General features: G+C 38.8%; 1 pseudogene; it reads left to right on the top strand.

Annotated features, from left to right (window-relative positions):
* Nucleotides 1-11,777: 11,777 nt before the first annotated feature.
* On the top strand, nt 11,778-11,877 carry LOC116809810 (U6 spliceosomal RNA; annotated as a pseudogene).
* Nucleotides 11,878-23,708: the final 11,831 nt, after the last annotated feature.

Raw genomic sequence — 23,708 nt, forward strand, 5'->3', positions numbered from 1 at the left:
GAGTGTCAGAGGCTCTTCCCATGGTTGTGGAGGAGTAGGTAAGGCAAGTAGAGAAGCTACCGGCACCTGGTAGATAGAGTAAGTCCCACAAAAAATACAAAGAAAAGGCATGGAACTCAGGTCAGAAAAGATAGCCATGTAAAATTGTCATTTGAAAGGATTTAAACACTCAAGTAGGATTTAAACACACAAAAAATGGATGAAGAAGGCCATCTAGGGAGAAGGTGAATTGACAGCAAAATGCCGGAGGCTGGGAATTCTGGAGCTTATCTACTTTGGCTGAATCAAAGATTAAATTTCTGGGTTATGCAAGTAAACATTAGCCTCAGATATTAATATCTGGCCAAGCCTTTTTTCTTTATGTGTCTTATTCACTGTAATTGGAATCTAGAAGACTCTTCTAAGAAATTATAGGAAAGTTGGGAAGAGGCTAAAAAATCAGACTGGTGACCTAGGATCATAGAAACTGGCTGGATTTGCTCCATGGAGAATGTTATATCCTGGTAAATGGGAAGTTGTTATAATGTGTCCACATAATGCTGTTTTGATATACATATACACTTACACGCATGAGCCTATATATATATGTGTGTATGTCTATATACATATATGTGTGTGTATATCTATTCAAACATGCATACCATATATATACACATACACACACATCTCTATTCAAACATGCATACCTTACATACATGTAAGAGATATATATTATACACATATATAATATATATATACATACAAACACATATACAGGCATTTAAGGTATGTTAGAATAGATATATGTGTGTATATAGACATGTAGACAGACATAAATATGTAACTGAATTACATATATGCCTATGTGTTTCTCTCTAGTTGGTGAGATTATGGGAAATTTTAACTTTTTCTTTAAGACTTCTGCATCAAATGTATTATTTTTATAATAGGAAAAATGACTGCTAACTTTCTTCTTTCTCAACTTTCCTTGTTTTGCAAATATTCAATGAGGTGGTCTTGTGTGGACAAGAAGCCCAATAATAGAATAAATGGAGCATTATAAAACAAAAACAAAATGACATTTTATTATGTTAATGCTTTATTTGGCAATGTCAGGGAACTTGTGGAAATAGAAATAACATTAGCTAAATAATATTCTACCCACAGCAGAAAGATTTAATTAAGGAAATTGCTCCAGGTTGCATTTTCAGAACGGAACTCTGAGATCTTTAAAACCTTATTTTAACAATCCCCCTGAGCCAAAGGAGCAAATTGAGACTAAAGATGGTAAGCTTTGTGGCTGCTCTTCTCCCTTCAGCCCCATTCCTTCTCCAATTAGATCATCTCTGACTCCTTGAAAACAGAGGAGATGAGCTGAGCGCGTTTTCACCCCGGTTGCCTAACATTCTTAACTATCTCTGACTCAACACAGCTGAAGAATGCTGCAACTGGAGCTTGATAACTTCACTCACATTATCAGAACAGTTTTGCACAGAATATTGTTCATTGCACATGTTGAAACAGAGAGAATCAGTGAGTTAAAGAGATGAGGCCGGGAAGACAGAAAGTAGTTACCATACATGGCCTTGAAGGTCTGTGTAAAGAGTTTTGCATTATTCTAAGTGGAGCCACTAGAAGAAGCCACTGGAGATCTTCAGCAAGGCAGTGACATGATCTGGTCAAAAAGGTCACTCTTGCTGTTTGTGGAAATTAACTGAAGTGACACAGAGTGGAAGCACAAACACATCAGTTTAGTGACAGTGGTCTAGGAAAGAGAAAATATGTTACACACACACTCTCACACACATACCATGTATAAATAAATATATACATATAGATACATATTTACATACATACACCAAAATAGTAAGTTGGTGTAATAGTAATTGTATTTTTTGCCTTTGAAAGTAATGGCAAAAGCCACAATTACTTTTGCACCAACCTACTAGCTGCACATAAATGTGTTTCTGTTTACTTTAAACGGCCACTACATTTTGCCTTTATGCAATTTTTTCTTGTAATAATTATTTTTCTCATCTATTTTTCTGGAAATCATTTTTGACAGGTATACAGTATTTCAATGAATGGACATGGCATAGTTTACTAAACTGATTTCTTATTCTTGGCCATTTCCGTTTTTGCTTTTATTGTTAAGGATAATAATTCCAAAAACATTACTGTCAAAACATTGTTGAACATGTCTCTGATGATTTCCTTAGTGTTTCTATTAGACGTGGAACTGGATTTTCCCACGTCTTTTTAGAGTTGTGACACAGATTGCCAAACTGCCCTCCACAATGTTTGTCTGAATTTACACCCATATCAGAAGTGAATGAGTGTACCAATTTTTTACATCTTCTCCTCTTATAATTTACATTTGCCAAGTTCTTAGACACAAATGTTGTAGTTATTTTAGTTAGTAATTCTTTGATTATTAGTGAGGCTAAATGAGATATAGTGCCCATTTAGTTTATTTCTGTGTGTATTGTCTTTAATGTAAAGCAGAGTTAAGAATCATAGGGTTCCTTAAATTATGAATTTAGGATTGTATACAATATAGAAAAACTTCCCCCCGTCAGTACATTCTCTGTCATTGCAATTATTTCTTAGATCAGCATGCAATCTCACTTGGTGCATGCTATCTAATAAATCCATTGAACAACTCTTCAAGGAGTATCAATAAAAGAACATGCTCTAAAAGTGAGTTCAAGTTGCTATCTGGTATGTGAAGCATGGTGCTTAACAAATGATTCTGGAACACTCTTGAGAATCCCATGCTGATCTTGTGTAAAATTAATTGAACAATCAGAGTTTGTGGTCCTCTAATGAAAGAAAGAGCCCCAAATTGGCAGGCAAACCATGTGAGTGAGAAAGTAGTGTCTCCAAGAGATTATAGAAAAGAACTCTGAAAGCACATCCTTCACCATGGTACCAAGAATTGGATGAATTCAGTCATGGAGTCATGCAGTGTGAATCCTCATTGAAATATAGTGGTGGCTTGCTACCTGTAGAGAGAAAGGTGTCATACTCACTTTTTATTGGCAGAAAATTTAAAACCTAAGAATTTTAAGGGGCTTATCAGTTGATGAATGTGAAGGCTGAGAGGCTGATAGTAAGATAAGAAGAAGAATTTGTGGTTTTCATTTTGAAAGTTCAGTCTTGAGGTTTTATTGACTCAGGAGCAAATAAACCATGCAATGAAGTTCCAACTTGGAGTCTTAATAGTTTTTTACTTTAAACTAGTGTATTAGTTTGTTCTCTCACTGCTATAAGGACATAGCCAAGAATGGGTAATTTATAAAGGAAAGAGGAGTAATTGACTCACAGTTCCACAGGCTGGGGAGGCCTCAGAAAACTTACAATCAGGGCAGAAGGGGAAGCAAACACTCCCTTCTTCACATGGTGGCAGGAAGGAGAAGAATGAGCGCTCAGCAAAGGGGGAAGCCCCTTATAAAACCAACAGATCCTGTGAGAACTCACTCACTATCATGAGAACAGGATGGAGGAACCACCCCCATGATTCAATTATCTCCACCTGGTCCCTCCTATGACACATGATGACACATGGGGATTATGGAAACTACAATTCAAGTGAGGTTTGGGTGGGGACACAGCCAAGCCATAACAACCAGCACAGCCTAAACTGAGGTAAGGGAGGTATTGGTATGGTCTATGAGTTTCTTTTAATGAATATGAAAAAGGTGAAAATCCATTCTCTCATATATTTTCCTTATTGAATTCTGTGAGTTTGTTGGAAACTAAACACTGACATTTCATAACTTTTATTTCTTTAAACACTAGTGAATCTTAGGTTTTGGGTCCCTACTTTAGTCCTGGGTTAAGAGGTGCGGTCAGATCTCAGCTGTTGACACTTTACAACAAATCACTGTACTCCCCAAGGACATCATTTAAGCACTATTAAATGTCAAGCCACATCATGGGAAAATGCGTTGTACTTAAATTTTGATCTATTCTGTCTCAAGGGGAATGTAATAAAGTCCCAGAAGGATGGCACCTTTAGCCAAAAGGAGAGAAAGGAAATAATATTCGTTAAGCAGCTTCTATGTACCAGATCCTCTATTTGTGCTGCAAATGTTTTATTGCAGTTAATTTTCGTAGCAATTTCCTGAGATAGACATAGATATCACCATTTTTCCTGACAAAAGAATTGGGGCCCAGAGAAATTAAATAGCAGGTGCAAGGCCCCAGTGTTAAAAGTAAATTTATGTCTGTGTGACTTGAAATCCTATGGACTTTTTACTGCTCACCAACATTGTGGATTGCAGGATCTGGGGAAATACTCCCCCTTCACTCAGGGAGGAAGAGAGAGGGGGCAGGAAAGAGTAATTCATGGAATCCCAAGCCTCATACCTCAAACCTGGAAGGAGTTCAACAGGCTATTTAGCCCAACTCCTCTCTTGTACAGTAGACAATATAGAGGCCCAGGAACTTAGGCCGAGTTCCCTAGAGGAAGAGTTTGAGTTGGGGATTAGTTTAAAGGGATGAGGAAACAGGATAGAACAGGAGAAGAACCTAAGCATAGATGTGGACTCCCTGGCTCATCTCTAGCTCCCAAAAATGTGAGTAAGGCCATTTTGGATGCTCTAGCCCCAGTTGAGCCTCCTCAGTTGACACCATGAAAAGCAGAGATGAGCTGTCCCCACTGAGCCCTGCCCGTATTCCTCACTTAAAGAATCATAAATAATGACATGGTTTTTGTCTCCATCCATTAATGATATAGACAGGAGATAGGGAAATAGTGGGTAGAAGAGGGTGGTTCCCTGGCAAAGGCCCCACCCTCAAGCCTAGATACCTGTGGCCCTCAATAAGAACAGGCATTCCTGTCTTCGCACCCAAAAAGTTGACTTTTGGGCTGCCACACCCTCTATCCTGTGCCCATATAAACCCCAAACCCCAGACTCTGGAGCAGACCAGCAGGTAGGAGAGGAGGATACAAGCAGGCAGAGGGCAGAAGGCCGCTGCAGAGAGAAGAGGAGGAACATCTGAACACAGAGAGGAGTTCGGCTGGGGGCGATAGGGGACCGCTCCAGGGGAAGATCATTTTCCCACTCTATCCCCCACTTCTGGCTCCCCATCCATCACGCTGAGAGCCACCTCCACCACTCAGTAAAACTCCCGCATTCGGCCAGGCGCGGTGGCTCACGCCTGTAATCCCAGCACTTTGGGAGGTCGAGGTGGGCGGATCACGAGGTCAAGAGATCGAGACCAGCCTGGTGAAACCCCATCTCTACTAAAAATACAAAAATTAGATGGGAGTGGTGGCGCGTGCCTATAATCCTAGTTAGCTGGGAGGCTGAGGCAGAAGAATCACTTGAACCCGGGAGGCGGAGGTTGTAGTGAGCCGAGATGGCGCCACTGCACTCCAGCCTGGGCAACAGAGAGAAACTCTATTAAAAAAACGCTTCCGCATTCATCCTTCCAGTCCGTGTGTGACCCAATTTTTCTGGGACGCTGGACAAGAGCTCAGATACAGAAAGCTGTCACATTGGCCCTCTGCCTTACAGAAAGGCAAAGGGTCCATTGAGCTGGTTAACACTCAAGCAGTCCACAAAGGGCAAGGCTAAAAGGGCACACTGTAACACATGCCCACTTTGGCTCCTTCGCTTGTCCGTCTGCATGCTTCCCCTCCAGTAAGCGGCTTGAGCAGCGGGGTGATTGAACAGATGAGCCAACCCCCTTCCACCCCGCCCCGCTCCGTCGTGCACATCCTGCCAGGGGGATCAGGGAACGCTCCCGTTTCACCAAGTTTGGGATTGCTTTTTTGTAGTAATATATAACTAAAGCATCTCCAAAGCCTTTATCTGATGCAAGAAGGAGAATTCCCTAAAGCAAAATCTGATTACAGTTTCTAGTGAAAGTGTATGTATCCTGGGTGAGAAAAAAAAGAAATGTTAGCGTCACTGGGAGATAAGACCTTGGACTTGGTGCTTGGTGCTTAAGCTCTACAGACTTGACTTTCCTGGGAATATGTATCATTACCTTCCTATTATCGCAGCCCCCTTTCCTGAAACTCAGCTTCTAGAGAGATAGCACTGGATAGGCCTAGCCTGAGTTAGAGGCTTGTCCGTTATCCAGGGATTGAGTATCCTCCAATCGGATATTCGGTTCCAGGAAGTTGCACCTGAAGCTCTGTGATAAAGGAGCTACGCGCATCCCAGTGGAAGGATCCTGAAGAAAGGAGCTGTTGCCCATTGCTCCTCTAAGCCTCAGACCTTCCGGGGTCATCTCTTCTGAAGCCTGGCTCTGTGACTTATTTTTAGATTCCAATACTGTCTTTCAATAAATTCCTTTGCTAGTTGAAATCTAAGAACCTTACCTAAAACATAAATCTTGACAGAAAGTAGCCTTGTAATATAGTTCTAATTTAGCACATGAGGAAATTGTGTTCTCAAGAAGTTTAATTTAATTGTTTAAGATACATAGCCAGAATCAAAGCCCAGGCGTTCTGAATTTCACCAATGCCTTTCCTCTAATCCCAAAGAGAAGCAGGTATTGGAATAAATTTTTTCATTTTTCATATGAGAATAATGAAGTAAACAACACAGGCGGGGTGTTTGATGTCTTCTGGTATAACCCAAAGCCCAATTCTAAAGAAGTGCAAACCTCAGTACTGATGCTTTTTAATATTCAGTCTTATCTCAGGAGATGCCTAATTAATGAAAAAATCTAAATTATTTATTGAGTTAAGTCATCACCTTATGTTCTGAATCAATATTAAAGAAATACATTTGTTCCCTTTACCAATTCACTTAGAAGAATTAATGAGAATCTAGATTTTAGTAAAAGAGTTCATTGGGAAAGTTATGTTATTCTCCCTACCTAGCAGGTTTAAGCAGTGAGTCAAAGGCCTCGAGGTACATTTGTGAGACACTCTTAAAACCCACACAATAAAGTGATTTACATTTTTAAGAACCATTAAATACCGTGAATTATTTATGAGTGTACTTAAATTAATTTCTGCTTTCTTTCTCTCTCTAATGTTTTCCCTCAATTGTCTCTGTTGAAAGTGGTGTTTCTCTTTATTTCTCGTTATTTTATCTGTCAAATACACATGCTTTCCAAACTTCAGACATATTCCCTATTTTACACAACATATTCTGGTGTTTACTCTATCCACACTCCTTGTATTTTTATAGGCACTGGTTCTACTAGTTTTGCATTTCTGAACTTTTATAGCACTTTCATTCTGGCAATTAAATATGGTTTCTTACACTGTTATTTCCACCTGTGCTTTCAGCTTCAAGATTATATTTTCACTGATAGCAGTAAATCATTTTTTCTTCTTTTTCTGCCTTACAGTTCACAACATAAGAGTAAAACAAGGAAATTTTTTCATGTATATTTTCTTAACAATATTTATAAAGAGCTTTCTATACATGAGGAATAGTGCTTGGGCCAGGTCTATTCAAATGTCCTATCCCTAAAAAGCAGAATTAAACCAGTTAAGGCCTTATGAGTCTGAAGCACATCCAAATGACACATTCTAAGATAAAAATTCACAGAACTTAGACAAAAAAACACATGAAAATGCTCAGTGTATCCCCGGGCATCAGAGAAGACACAGATCTGGGCCAGGAATCTGAAGACCTGAGCTTTGGCTCCAGTTCTGCTAAGACCCGTTTTGTGACAATGACAATCCTCTCAGCTACTCTGATCTTTGGTATCTGAAAAGTCAGGATGATGGAGAAGACATTCTCTAAGTTTCCTTGTAGTTCTAAAATTCTATGAACAAACAGCAAGGTAAAATTCCTCCAATTTCTAGCCAGAAATAACAGAATGAAATTAGAAAAGTTAAAATTGAGGATACTTGATATAATTCCCCTCAGTAAAAACTTAATGGAATATGGAATTGTTCTCAAAGTGGTGAGTTTAAAGCTTCCCTGGTTCAAGACATTTAAAATAAATCCTGCTAAGTTACATGGCATATACTCTCAGCACTTCAACAAAGCTTTTGAAAACACGTGAGAAAGTAAAAGAAGGAAACAGATAAATGAACATTTTTCTTTCTGGAATATCATTATATAAAATAATTTCATGAGTCCGCAGAAATATACAATTCTTTGCTTCTTAAACAGAAGCAAAAGAAATGAAATAATGGTAGAATAGACTTGCGAAGCACTCACTTAGAGTGACAAATTTAGAAATTAACTTTTTTTTCTTTCCCACACAGGCCTGCAGCTTCACATCACATGCATTTGCTGTTGTGTACAACATATGAGAATGTTAAGGAGGCACGGGAGTGAACAATGTATCAACATAACAATAAGCCTGAGTGACAAAGTAGTTGAATAGGAGGAAAATATTTTTGGAGCAAAGTGGTAACAGTTGCAATAAGGCATGAGATAAATTATGCAAGATCCATTTAGCTGAGGAGACCCAAGTGGAAAAAAAGAAGAAGCAGCAGGAGTTGAACATGAGCTTACACTGTGTTAAAATCCAAGGACTTGGGAAAACTCCCTGGGCAGCAGAGGAAAAATGCCCAGGAACCAAACCGAATGCAGGAGAGCAGAGCCTGTTTGAAGGCACGTAGAGGATTTGGATCATCGAGGCAACACACAGAGAATTAATGAGTCAGAGCAGAGTTGGAACATAAGATTTCCATAATGTTATTTCACTGTCTTTTCAAAATTCAGTATTCTTCCTTGGAAATTTGTACCATGCCCCCTAAATGAGCTTCCATATAGCTTCACAGGAGAAACATGAATTGGTTCCAAAGAAGCAGAAGGCATGAAAATTAAAAGTAGATGTCCAAAAATGTGGCCTCAAGTGTAGACAGCTGTGAAATAAAGCAGAGGTCCGAAAGCCTCCAACTGTAAGAAAATAAATTCTCAAATGTAGAAAACTCTGTTAACATATAAGTGAGACAATGGTAACGTTACACCCTAATGGAATCGAATTCAAGTTTAAACAAACATCAAGGTGGTTAGGCTTTTTAAGTCAAGTCAGAAAATTCAAACAGATGACTCCCCTGGTAACAATATCTCAGACACCTTATCCATGCATTGTATTTCCTATCTGCTATATTAACTTTTAGGATTTTCTATTTGTAAAATGGCCAGCATAGAATTGGGATAAGACTTCACTAAACCTTAACTGAAATATATGAAGCATATTGGAATTGGTGGATGAATTGAAACAAATGTTCAAAAAGAATCTTACAGAAAGATAGAACTTTCTCCCTGCAGTCTGCATGGATGAGGCTGTTTTAAAGTAGCATGCATTGAAACCAAACCATTCTTAAACATGAGCAGATAGATGAAGTGGTGCCATGGATGGATGCCCGCCCAAAGCACCTACCTTGTCTTACAAACTCGGTAGGTCTGGGAGAAGACACATGGGACACGAGGCTTTTTGGCAGGATTAACACATAGGACAATAAGAGTAAGCAAAGATATACTGGAAGCATACTGAAATACCTTATATTTGTGCTAGGTTTTTTTGTCACAAAGTTCTTTTGTGGAAGCTATAACTGACATTTTCCATATGAGTAAACTGAGGTTTAGAGAGATTTCTAATTTAACCAACAGTGCACAGGCTGGAAAAGAGATCTGTACCCAGGACTTGACACCAAGTTGAATGCTCTTTCCATTCTGTTGCCTTCTTTCTTAATCCAATGGAGTCTGCGGTAGAGGACAACTGGGGCATTATTCAAGGGATTTGCACTAACACAGCCAAAGACACTTGCTGTGGAGTTTATGCAATCGTAAGTCAGGAAGTCTCGATCCGTACATCCAGAAATGCACTGAGGCAGGCGGGGCACAAGAAAGAATCATCTGTATGTTCTACCCTGAGGACAGCATGTGGGTAGGAAAGGGAAAGGAAGGAATTACACGTTTATTGAGCACCAACATATACCAGACACTGAGCTAGGTATTTTACATGTTATTGATTTTATTCCCACCCTAAGTAGTAGGTCTTATAGGTCTTATGTTATAGTGGAGGGAACTGAAGATCAGAGAAGTTGAGAAACATTCCAAGCATTACCTAGCTAGAGGGCAGTGGACCCAGGATTTAAAATGAGGGAGGCTGACTTCTAAACCTCTGCTTTCCTTTATATCATATTGCCTCACAATGTGCATGCATATTTAAGCTTTACAGATTGCAAAGTGCTTTCACATACTGAATTTCTCTTGACCCGAAGCACAGGGCTCACATTTGGACCCCAGTCTTGGTAGAAGGAAAATCTGGCAGGGAGAGGAGAAGGTGCTGTTCCCTTCTAAAACCAGAATCTGAGTTTCCTTTGTTGAAGAGAGAAGCAAACTGTGTCATTTTAACAGGCTTCATCTTCTCTGTTATTCTTCATGACATGCTATCTACGTAAGCAGTACTTGTCAAGCACAGATTTCAGAGTTTATTACAAACAGCAGGCTGGGTCTTGCGGTAAAGAGAGAACATCTCTTACTAAAGCACGGTGTATCATTTTCTCTTCAGACCATAAGGACTGAACCAAGCCCAGTTACAAAACAGTATCACTGAAAGCAAAATGCCAGTGAGAATACAGTTGGAGATTGCTTTCTTCTGGGCAGGGTCAGGGAAAATAATCACGTTGGGTTTTATGGCCCAGCATGGAAATATTAATTTACTAAATACCCATGAATAGGCAAAGAGAGAACTTTTCGTCTTCTGGCTCCAAATCCCCCCTCCACCCCTTCCCCTTATCTCTTACCCACATGATATATTGTGCTCATTAAGAAAACAAAACAGAGTAATGAGTCAGTGATCTTCATAGATTAGATAAACAAATAGACGTTTTCCTAAAGCATTGGGCTAACTTATACTAGCTGCTGTTGCAATCTCAAAATACCAATGGCCTAAAACAATCAAAAATGTATTCCTCACTCATATCAAATGTGGATCACATAAAGCTTTTTAGCTGGTGTTTTCCCCACATAGTGACTCGGGCATCCAGGTTTCTTCCACTTTGTGGCTCCTTCTTTTGGATTCTAATTTGCCCTGAACTTTATCCCTTGGGCTTTGTGGGAGGAAGGTGGGAGGTTCATTGTGGGGAGACACACTAGTACATAACTACCTTAGCCCAGCAGTAAGAAAGTCACTTCTGCTTAAATTTTACTGTCTGGAACACATCACGTGGCAAGCCTAGCAGGAAGGAAGGTTAGAATATGTTGAGAGGCACTGCGTAAGAAGTCTTCGCTCCCTCTCCAAGGGACACAATACAGAAACCCACCAGTCCCTGCATTCAGCTCAAGCCCGGGATTTGTGGCAATGTCTGGTTCTTTTTTGCAGACCCGGATGTAGCTCCTCTTGGTCTGGCAACCTAGGAACAAAAATGACAAATTATTGGCCCCTCTCTGCACCCCCCACCCCGCACTGCCGCCCAGTGTACACTGTTGGAGCAGGGAAAGGATAACTGCATCATAACTTTCATTCAAAAAATGGAAAGCAATGATGCCACAGCTCTTGGTCCATCACAGTTAAGGAATTACTCTGGGCAGACATGGGAAGAGTTTCTATTGGGGAGAGAGTGTCCTTGATTGTGTTCTGATTCTATTCTGTGCTGGAATAGTTTGTCCACCAACCTTAGGGGTCCTTGGCTCCTTCTGGGAGGAGCCTCCTTATCCATTATTCTTCTTCTCCATGTCTAAAGTGGGGGTTGGGAAGCAAGCCCTCATTTGGGGGCCATACAGTTTTTGAAGTCTGCTTCCTGCTTATGAATGTTTGGAGGTCCAAGATGGATGCAAGTCTTCAACAATTGGAGGCTGTTCAGGCTTGCAGTTTCTCTAGCAGTATGGTTTCCTCAAAAACTTAGTAGACAGTGGTTGCTTTGGCAGCATATAAACTAAAATTGGAACCATACAGAGATTAACATGGCTCTTGAGCAAGGATGACATGCAAATTCATGAAACATTTAATATTTTTTAATAATAAAAACTTAGTAGATTTATAAGTGATTTGCTTCTAGTGATTCCCCTCCTACTTCATTACGGTGCCCTGTGTCAGTAGCCAGACCTAAAATGCTTTCCTACACATGGGCTTTTTACAGGGTGAACACACTTCCTGATTTAACCAGAGATGAGGGGTTCCCTAGAACCTGGGGCTTTCAGTTTATTGGTCAGCCTACTTTTTCATGTCCACATATTTCTACGTTTCCTTCGTCCCATACTTCTCCCTCTCCCAATCTCATGGCTGCTACCTTGAGGCTATCTGGAGCAATCCATGGGAAGACCATACCTTGCAAAATATTAATAGGTTTACTGTTATTATTAAACCGGTTACTATTTATTAATAGTTTGAGAGATAACATCACTCAAGCATTTCTAAACTTTATCTTGTGTTATTTGGCTTTTCTAACACTGGCAAATTTCTAAACCTTCTCTATTACTATTCTCTTCCATTTCTGCTTGTTCATCTACGAATTCTTCTGGAGCTCATCTTTCTAGAACCTTACCTTATTAACTGCAGCCCATAATAGCCAATGCAGATTACCACTATGAATAGCTAAAATGCTGTCTAACCATGTCTAGAGTCAGAAGACATGTGACTCACCCCCTCAGTTATCACAGACAACAATTTTCTTTTGCCTCTCTGTGTGGCAAGAATCATGGTCTTTCCGGCCTCTGGTTCGGTTTTCTTGCTTGTGGCCATTTAACTATTCAGCCGATGCCTCCTATTTTAGGGATTTTTATGGCAGCATTCCACTTAAACACATCAATTTCTACCTTTGTTAGAGTAGAGAAGGCAAATAGCCATATCGGACACTCCCCAAATCTCAGTTACTTAATAATTTTCTTCCTCACTCATGTCATGGACTGATGCTAGTGAAATGACTGTTCCCCAAGTGCTGGCTCAGAGATTCAGATTTCTTCCACTACGTCATTTCACCACCTTGGATTCAAAGAGTCAGTGTAGAGTGGGAGACAGGATGCAGGAGGCACAGCAGGCACTTAACTGCATCCACTTTAAAGGGACACACACTCCTTCAGCTCAGATTCCATTGACCAGACAATAGCAAAAGAAGCCAGAATGTAGTGGGGACATGAATATCAAAAAGCACACATGGAGTCTCCTCTCCTCCTATAGCACAATGAGATGGGCCTTGGCTCTATCTACTCCTGAGGTTCAGACCTCTCTCTCTCCCTACATTCCATGATGAAAAATTCCTTTTTCTCATTCATAATTGCTACTATTATCCCCCATCACTCAATGCTCCTCTTAGCCAATTATACCTGTGGAGTAGGTATAATTGTCTGTCTGCTTAGGTCCTCCTCCCTTAGATACATCAATGATGATATTATAAGGCCTTTCTATTTTAGAGGATCTCTACTAATCGCTAAAAATCACAGAAGACATCACAGAAGCAGCCATGTGCAGACAAAGTTCTGGGAGCCTTAAAAATGTCTACAAGCTTGACCCTGGTCCATAGCTCTTAACTTAACATTGAAGCTGACTATTGGGAAGCCCTCTGGACTTGTACTCTGAACTACTGTTCGCAAAGGAAGATGCCATTAGATTTCTTCCTTTTCAATATGAAAGGGGTATAAAAGTAGAGCTTTAAATGACTGCCAGAGAACTCCCTTCAGCAGCTTTTGTATGAGTATGTAACACAATGCTGCTTTAACAAATGGATTCCAATCTGCTGCCCGTGGTGATAATAGCTCACTTTCACTGAGCTGAGCTTTTTCTATCCTCCAGGCATCCTTCTAAGTGTTTTACATTTTTAAATCTATTTAATATTCATAGAACCGTCTATGTTATAAACTATTATTATCCCACTTCACAGATTTTTTAAAATGAGGCACAGAAATGATAAGCAGCTTGCCCAAGTTCATATAGCTAGTAAGTTGGTAGAAGTAGAAGTGATATCCTACTGCAGAGTCCATACTTATAACCATGTAACAAGCTGCCATAATATCAGTGAAAAACTTTTAAAAATGAGAGGATTAATTTCCCTTCATACTTTTTTTATTGGCCAGTTTGAAGAAAAGGGGATTATCCATCATGCTTGGGTCTGCTGCTTTCTCAAAAATAACTTAAATAGTCTTTCCTCTGAGGTCACCTCTCAACTCTCAGAGCATCTATACTTCTTTAGCTGCTATAAAATTTAAAATCAAATAACTTTTATATGAATATTTATTTTATGCCTGCTTCTACATTAGACCAACACTTCCCAATACTGGTCAAAGTGTGATCCTCAAGCTAGGTACAAAAAACTCATCTGGGTGCTCTTTAAAATGCCAATCCTTGGGTCCCACTATAGATTTACTGAATCAGAATCTTCAGGAACTGAGTTCAGGAAATTATTATTTAGGCAATGCCATAGGTGATTCTTAGGCACACTAAAATCTGATTATTACTGCTTTACACAAGTGTTTCTGGAATGTGGTCCACAAACCAACAGCAAGAGCATCACCTGGAAACTTGCTAGAAATGCAAACTCTTCAGCCCCACCAAGAACTACTGAATCAGCAACTCACAGGCCCAGCATTCTGTGTTTTACCAAGCTTCCAGGTGATTCTGATAGGCTAAAGTATGAGAACAATAGCTCTAGACCATAATGACGTCCAAAAATGTTTGTTTTCTTCCTGTATCACCAGCACCTGGCTAATGTCCAACATATAGTAGATAATGTCCAAATACTTAATGTCCAACATATAGTAGATAATAAATATTTGCTAAAGAATATATGGATAATGAGTAATTAGTTAAAATGGAATGCTAAGGAAATAATCCCACAACAGGAAAAAATCCTAGTATTGTGAGTCATCATGGATTTGTTCTGAAATCATCTAAAGCTGACTGTCTCCTTGGATCATACAGTGGAAAGATGCTTCTTACTCTCTCTTTCTCATTCTCTCTTTGCTCTTGCTAATAGCAGGTTAATGGATTCATTTGGACTATCAGTCATAAGCTAGTATCTTTCTGCAATTTAGATAATAGCACCTTGCCTTTTTTTTTAATTTGATGGAGTGTGAGGAATATGGAAAGTTAATATGAAATTAATTTTATAAGTCATTCATAATTTGAAAAGTCTGGGGTCACTGCATGTGCAAAAATTCCTGTACCATAAAATGATACCTGGCTTAGAAACAGATTAAATCCTTACATAGCTTTAGGCAGTAGGGGGAAAAAAGGACATAGGTTTAAAATACTAGTTCAAGCCAATAATATACAATATGCCAAAATATATATATAGTGTGTGTATATACATACACACAAACAAGGCACTATATATTTATTTTATATATGCAATACGTGCATATGTATGTGTATATGTGGGTAGATAGACACACAAAAATGTTTTGTAAAAATAAATGAGCACGTCTAGATCAGGTACAATATGGAGTAGATGCAGTTCAACCTATTCTTCTCACTAATTACAGTAAAAATCCCTGGACATTATATGTAAAGCAAACATTAGAAGACTGATAAGTAGAGAGAAAATGGCAGACCACATGGGGAACTTGACAGCTGAGGAAATACATGGTACCAGAAATCCCATCACCAGTGGAAAGTAACCAGGAACTTCCCCCACTCCTGGGGTGGTAATGGAGGCCCAAAGGAGAACCTGAACTTTCACCACACCTGGCAGGAACAAAGGGAGACAGACCTCTTTCTCCACCTGTCTAGTGTCAGAGGAAGACTTCTAAAACAGAATATTTAAATAAGATCAACAATCTTGTAACATAATAGCCAGGATGTCCAGAATACAATAGGAAATTACTTTCACACTAAGAACAAGAAAAATCCCAACTTGAATGACAAAAGAAAATTAACAGATGACAACAGTAAATTTATACAGAAGTTAACATTATCTCACGAGGATTTTAAAGCAGCCATCATAAAAAATGCTTAATGAGTAATTACAAACACACTTGAAACAAATGCAAAAGAATAAGATCTCAGCAAATAAAGAGAAGATATAAAAAAGAACCAAATGAACAATTTAGAATTAAATAATACAGCAACCAAATTACAAAACCTCGCCGGGCGCGGTGGCTCACGCTTGTAATCCCAGAACTTTGGGAGGCCGAGGCGGGTGGATCACAAGGTCAGGAGATCGAGACCACAGTGAAACCCCGTCTCTACTAAAAATACAAAAAAAAATTAGCCGGGCGTGGTGGCGGGCGCCTGTAGTCCCAGCTACTCGGAGAGGCTGAGGCAGGAGAATGGCATGAACCCGGGAGGCGGAGCTTGTAGTGAGCCGAGATCGCGCCACTGCACTCCAGCCTGGGTGACAGAGCGAGACTCTGTCTCACAAAAAAAAAAAAAAAAAAAAAAAAACCTCAATGGGTAGATTCAACAGCAGAATAAAGAGGGCAGAGGACAGAATCAGAAAACTGGAAAATAGAACAATAAAAATTACCTAATCTAAATAACAAAGTGAAAATAGCTGGAATAAAATTAACAAAGACTCAGAAATCTGTAGGATATAAAAAGGGCCTAATTTTTTTTCATTAGAGTTCCATAAAAAATAGAAAACAGAAGGGGATGAAAACAATATTCAAAGAAATGACCAAACATTTCTCCAATTTGGTGTCTTACTCTGTTTTGTGTTGCTATAACAGAAATGCAAACTTGATACTGGGTAATTTCCAAAGAACAGAATTTATTTCTTACAGTTCTAGAGGTTGAGACATGCAAGATCAAGTCCAGGATCTGATGATGGCTTTCTTATTGTGTCCTCACAAAGCAAAAGGCAGAAGGGCACAAGAGAAGAAATATATTCCCATAAGCCCTTTTGTAGTGGCATTAATCCATTCATGAGGGTAGAGCCCTCATTACCTAAACACTGCTCAGAAGGTCCCACTTTCCAACACTATCGCACTGAAAATTAAGTTGCCAACATGTGAATTCTGAGGGACACATTCAGACTATAGTGTTTGATAATGACATAAATGTAGAGGTAAAAAGCTGACTCATCTCAGTTAGGATAAATCCAAAGAATTACACACCAAGATACAGTAAATTTCTGAAAACTAGACTATAGGGGAAAATTAACTCAAATGACAGCAGATTTGTCATCAGAAGTGAATAAGAGAAAGTGACACAATAATTTGCAGGTATTTAAAGAAAAGAGCTGTTAACCCAAAATTCCATATCCAGCAAAATTATTCTTCAGACATGAAGGAGAAATCAAGACATTCTCAAATGAAGGAAGACTAAGAGAATTTGTCACTACAGATCTACTGGGGAAAAAAATGGTACCAAGAAATTCTTGAAACAGAAAGGAAAGGGTAAAAGAAATAATCTAGGAACATCATATAAGAATAAATATACAATGGCAGGGCCCGGCACAGTGGCTCACTCCTGTAATCCCAGGTGGGTGGAACCTGGGGTCAGGGGTTAGAGACCAGCCTGCCCAACATAGTGAAACCCCATCTCTACTAGAAATACAAAAAATTAGCCGGGTGTGGTGCTGGGTGCCTGTAATTCCAGCTACTTGGAAGGCTGAGGCAGGAGAACCACTTGAACCCAGGAGGCAGAGGTTGCAGTAAGCAGAGATTGTGCCATTGCACTCCAGCCCGGGCAACAAGAGTGAGACACCATCTCAAATAAATAAATAAATAAATAAAATTTTAAAAATGGCAAGTGTAAATATGAGTAAGTACCATAGACTTTTCTTTTCTTTGGTTTTTTTAAATTGTGTGATGTTTGATGCAAAAACTATAACATTATTATATATGGTTATCAATATATTTAGAGGAAATAGTTAAAGCAATTATATTATGAACAAGAAAGGGTAAAGGAATTTAAAGTGAAGTAAGGTTTCTACAGTTTACAAGAACTAGCAAAACGTCAATATCAATAGACTCTAATAAGTTATGTATGTATAACAAAACACCTAGAGAAATTACTTTAAATTTGTATATAAAGAGATGTGCTAAAATACACTATTAATAAGTTAAAAAATATTCAATCCACTGGAAGACAGAAAAAAGAAAAAACGTGAAATGGCAGACCAAATTATAAGCTGCCTATAAGAACCTTATTTTAAATACAGCAATATAAGTAGATTGAAAGAAAAGACAGCATTTTCTGTAATAGCCCCAAACTGAAAACAATAAAAAGGTGAATGGTTAAATGTCCCTCAAAAGGTGAATGGTTAAATATCCCTCAAAAGATGAATGGTTAAACAAACTGTGGTGTGTCCACACCACTGAACACTATTCAGTAAGAAAAAGGAGAAAACTGTTGATACATGCAACAACTTAGATAGCTCTCAAGGATATTATGTTGAGTGAGAAAAAGCCAATTCCAAAGGACACATACTGTATAATTCTATTAATATGATATTCTCGAAATTAAAAAGATTATAGGAATGAAAAACCAATTAGTGTTTGCCAATAGCTCGTAATGAGGATTGAGAGAATTAGTGAGTGTGACTGTAGGAGGGTAGCAAAAAAGTCTCTTCATGGTAATGGAAAATTCTGTATTTTGTTTTCTTTGTGGTTACATACATTTGTGTATGTGATAAGATGGTATAGAATTGTAAAGAAACATTGTAACAAGACTAATTTCCAAGTTTTGATGTTGTACCATAGTTATGTAAAAATAATCATAGAAAGAAATGAATAAGGGTACAAGGTACTTCCCTGTACTAATTTTGAAACTTCTTATGAATTTATAATCCTTTAAAATGAAAAAGTTAAATAAAAAACAAATTATAATAGTTTATGTACATTTGTATTTGCGATCTTTCTTTGAATTTTTTATTCCGGGAAATACACGATACTAAATTTATCATTTTAAGCATCCAAAGTCTACAATTTAGTGGCATTAAGTTCATTCACAATGTTGTCCAACCATCACCACTATCCATTTCTAGAATTTTTTATCAGCCTAATCAGAAACTCTGTGCAGATTAAATGATATCTCTTTTCTATCCCTTCCACCCAGGCCCCGTTAACTTCTATTTTGCTGTCTCTGTAAATAATTTGCCTACTCTACATATATATCATATAAGTTTATTCATACAATATTTTCTTTTTATGTCTGGCTTATTTCATTTAGCATAATGTTTTCAAGGTTGTTATATGCTGCAGCTCAATTTAGAATTGCAATGTTGTTAAGACTAATATTCTATTATATGAATATGCCACATTTTATTTATTCATTTATTGGTTGATGGATATTTGGGATGTTTCTACCTTTTGACTATTGAGAATAATGCTACTATGTTTTAAAAACTCCTGCATAGCAAAGGAAACAATTAAGAAAGTGAAGAGACAACTTGCAGAAGCTCAGATCACTAAATAGGAAAAAGAATCTCATAAATCCAATTTTAAAATGTGCAAAAGATTTGAATAGACATTTCTCAAAAGAAGACATACAAATGGCAAACAGACATATGAAAATGTGCTCAAAATCATTGATCATCCGATAAATGGAAATCAAAACTATAGTGAGATAACATCTCACCCCAGTTAAAATGGCTCGTATCCAAAAGACAGGCAATAACAAATGCTGGAGCAGCAGCAATCTGAGAGTCTTGTGGTAATAAGCGCTAAAAATTCCATTCTTGTGCAATGGCCTTCACTATGTTTTAAGTTCTTTCTGTCTTTCTTTCTTTTCTCTTTTTCTTTATTTGCTATATAGTTATAATCACTTGAACCTTGCATGTTTTATAAGCCTTATTCTCCAGTCTTTTTTCTTGGTTCTTTAAATTTCCAAATATTCATCCAAAACATTTATTTTTATACTTACACTAGTCTAAATGAGTTTCTATTGTTCACAATCAAGAATCCTTATAGAAAAAAAAAAGATACTGGCAGTGGAATCCAAACAAAATACTTTCAGGAGAAAGGAAGAACTTGCTGTTGATTAAGTGAATTAATTAATACTATACCTAAAGTAAACTCTTAGTATTCACACATTCTAATATTGCAATTGATGGCATTCTGTAATAAGCTATGCATTGAATTTTAAAAACTAAAAAATGCAGTTGTTAAAGACAATGCATTGTGTGACATCACTTCTCCTGCCATAGAAAGTGAACTCGAGCATGGGGCATACATGGACTCACAGTGGGGGAGTCCACTAAGACTGCCCAAAGAGTTAAGTCACCTATAGTCCCTGGCTTCCATAAGTACTTTTTCCTAAAATGATTTGCCTGAAACGGAACTGGTGGTCAAGGCATCACTTCTTATATTGTCTTTTTAATGATCTTTCCTCTACCTTATAAAATAAAGGCTGACCTCTCACATCCCATCTCCAAACTTCTTACTATGGTAGATTGTACCAGATACTTGTAATAGTAATAATAATAGCAATAATACTTTTATAAAATAAAGGGACAAATAGAATAATAATTTTTAGAATCTAATCTGCCTTTAATCAAGGCACCATAAACCTGCAGAAAGCCTATTTGAATAGTATTTTCCTACCTCATAGATCAAAGTGTGGTATTAGAAACTGGATACTTTGGCTCATCTTTGAATGTTAATTGACCTGCTTCTTCGATTCTGTAATGAAAGTATAGAATTCTTTGCCCTGTGGAAAGACTTGTGACTAAAAGGCAAAAAGTACATCAGAAAGAAATACTTTAGCCGGGTGACAAATTTTGGCAAGCTTGTCTGCCTGATTCCTCTATCTTCAGTAAACTCAGAGGTAGAGATGATTTTTCATAAGGTCATACATTAACGCACTAAGTTGAACTGAAAAATTAAATTATATTTCCTTTCTGACACAAAATAATTCTGATTTGGCTGAGTAGTTCACAACAAGGTCTGACTTTACCAGGGTGGTTATATGACAGGAACATCCCGTTAAATGAATGAGCTGCATACGTCATTCTAAAGTTTAGTTTTAAAACATGTTTAAAAGGTTTGCGATAAGATAAAATATTGCATTGTCAACAACACTAAAATGATTTCTTTTCATTTTCCAAACTGTTCCAAATTCCTTTGGGTTAGACAAGTACCTCAGGGTGAAAAAGTGATAGGAATATTCACCTGTCATTTTTAAGCCTACATAAAATCTTGAGAAAGTAAATGAATTTAATGATTGGATAACAAATTCTTTTGTTACAGTCAAATATTTTGACTGTAAAAAATTGAAAGAACATCTAATCAAGTTGTCAACTGAGAGATCATTAAAATAATTTGTATAACAATTCAATAAGTGTGTGTGACATATAACTTGGAAAATGTTCAAATAACTGTGTGTGTTTACACATATATACATATGTACACACACAACTACAACAACAGCAATAATAAACCAAAAAACTTGATATAAATGCTATACCATTCTGGTGGCAGTCAGGCTGATCCTAGTCAATATGCAACATTGGAGGCAAACTGATGATTAAATGATTTCCATGCTGGTTACTTAATAATAAATGCCTTGCTGCCTAGGTGCTGTTGCCTCTCTTCCAGGTTGATTCAGTGTTATATCCAGTCAGTGAAGCGGTGTTGTTGTGTGGGGTAAATACCCTGGGCTTTTTGTCTCATGCCAAGAAGACTTAGGACATGGATACACACACAAGGAGTAGGTTTAGGAGCAGAGGTTTAATAGGTGAAAGAAAGAGAAAGAACGGCTCTCTCCTTTCTAAGAGGCAGGGGCTTCTAAAAGGAAAATCCGACTAGTGGCTTCTAAAAGGAAAATCCGACCAGTGGCAGAGTGCTCCAGATTTTATAGACAGGCTTGAGAAGGCAATGTCTGATTTACGTAGGGCCCACAGATTGGTTCCATTAGATGTGACATTTACATAGTGCACAAGGAAGATTGGCCATCCCACCCTAATGTAATTATGCAAATGGACTTTCCACTTGGCCAGCACCATCTTGTCTGCTCCTTACTGTACACGTGGCTGGCAAAGAGAAGGGAAGATGGACCTGCAATTTTGAACATGCATAGTCCCAGGTAGCCTTTTCCTATTGGCACAGCTGCTGGCATTCACCCGTGAAAGCATCTAGCTTGCTTGTCTATGTCTGCAGCTCAATTTTACAGGCTTCTTTTTATTAGAAAAGAAAATGATTTTGGGGCTGTTTTTCATTAAAAGGAAAACCTTACCAAGGAATCCCATACCCTCACTATCCACCTAAGTAATTTCTTCTTAACTTCTATATCATCAGTACCAGTACTGTGCCAGTTATTAAATATGTTTAATATTGTTATGGTTTGGCTCTGTGTCCCCACCCAAATCTCATCTAGAATTGTAATCCCCATATGTCTTGGGAGGGATCTGATGGGAGGTGATTGGATTATGGGGGCAATTTCCCCCATGCTGTTCTTGTGATAATGAGGGAATTCTTACAAGAGCTGATGGTTTTTAAAAGTGTTTGGAAGTTCCCCCTTCTCAGCTCTTCTCTCTCTTGCTGCGTGGTGAAGAACGTGCTTGCTTCTTCATTGCTTTTGTCATGATTTTACGTTTCCTGAAGCCTCCCCAGCTATGTGGAACTATAAGTCAATTAAATTACCCAGTCTCAGGGAAGTTCTTTGTAGCAGTGTGAAAACAGACTAATACAGAAAATTGGTACAAGTAGAGTGAGGGTTCTGCTGTAATGATAACCTGAAAATGTGGAAGCAACTTTGGAAGTGGCTAAAGGGGAGAGGCTGGAACAGTTTGGAGGGCTCGGAAGACAAGAAGATGTGGGAAAGTTTGGAACTTCCTAGAGACTTGTCAAATGGTTTTGACCAAAATACTGATAGTGATGTGAACAATAAAGTTAGGCTGAGGTGGTCTCAGAGGGAGATGATAAACTTCTTGGGAACTGGAACAAAGGTCATTCTTGCTATGCTTTAGCAAAGAGACTGGCAGCATTTTGCCCTTGCCCTAGAGATCTGTGGAACTTTGAATTTGAGAGAGATGATCTGAAATTAGAACTTATGTTTAAAAGAATAGCAGAGCATGAAAGCTTGGAGAATTTGCACCCTGATGATGCGGTAGAAAAGAAAAACCCATTTTCTGGGGAGAAATCTAAGCCAGCTAAAGAAATGTACCTCAGTAACAAGGAGCTGAATGTTAATCACCACAACAATGGAAAAATGTCTCCAAGGCATGTCAGAGATCTTGGCAAGAGCCCCTCCCATCACAGGCCCAGAGAGAGGCCTAGGAGGAAAAATGGTTTTGTGGGCTTGGCCCAGGGCCCAACTGCTGTATGCAGCCTCTGAACTTGGTGCCCTCCATCCCAGCCACTCCTGCTCCTGTAGCTAAAAGAGGCCACAGTACAGCTTAGGCTTCCTAAAGAGGTGCTTCTGAGGGTGCAAGCCCCAAGCCTTGGTGGCTTACATGTGTTATTGGCCCTGCAGAGGCACAGAAGTCAAGAACTGAGGTTTGGGAACCTCCACCTGTATTTCAGAGGATGTATGGACATGACTGGATGTCCAGGCAGAAGTCCACTGCAGGGTCAGAGTCCTCAAGGAGACCCTCTGCTAGGGCAGTGCAGAAGGGAAATGTGGGGTTGGATCCCCCACACAGAGTCCCCACTGGGACACTGCCTAGTGCAGATGTGAGAAGAGGGCTACTGTCCACCAGATGCCAGAATGGTAGATCCACGACAGCTTGCACTTTTTGTCTGGAAGAGCCATAGGCACTCAATGTCAGCCCATGAAGGAGGAGCTGCCCAAGGCTGTGGGAACCCACCCTTTGCATCAGCATGTCCTGGATGTGAGACATGGGGTCAAAGGATATTATCTTGGAGCTTTAAGATTTAATTACTGCCCACCGAATTTTGGACTTGCATGGGCCTATAGCCCCTTTGTGTTGGCCAATTTCTCCCTTTTGGAATGGGAACATTTACCAAATG

This window comes from Hylobates moloch, unplaced genomic scaffold (genome assembly GCF_009828535.3).
Source record: "Hylobates moloch isolate HMO894 unplaced genomic scaffold, HMol_V3 SCAFFOLD_1, whole genome shotgun sequence".
NCBI lineage: Eukaryota > Metazoa > Chordata > Mammalia > Primates > Hylobatidae > Hylobates > Hylobates moloch.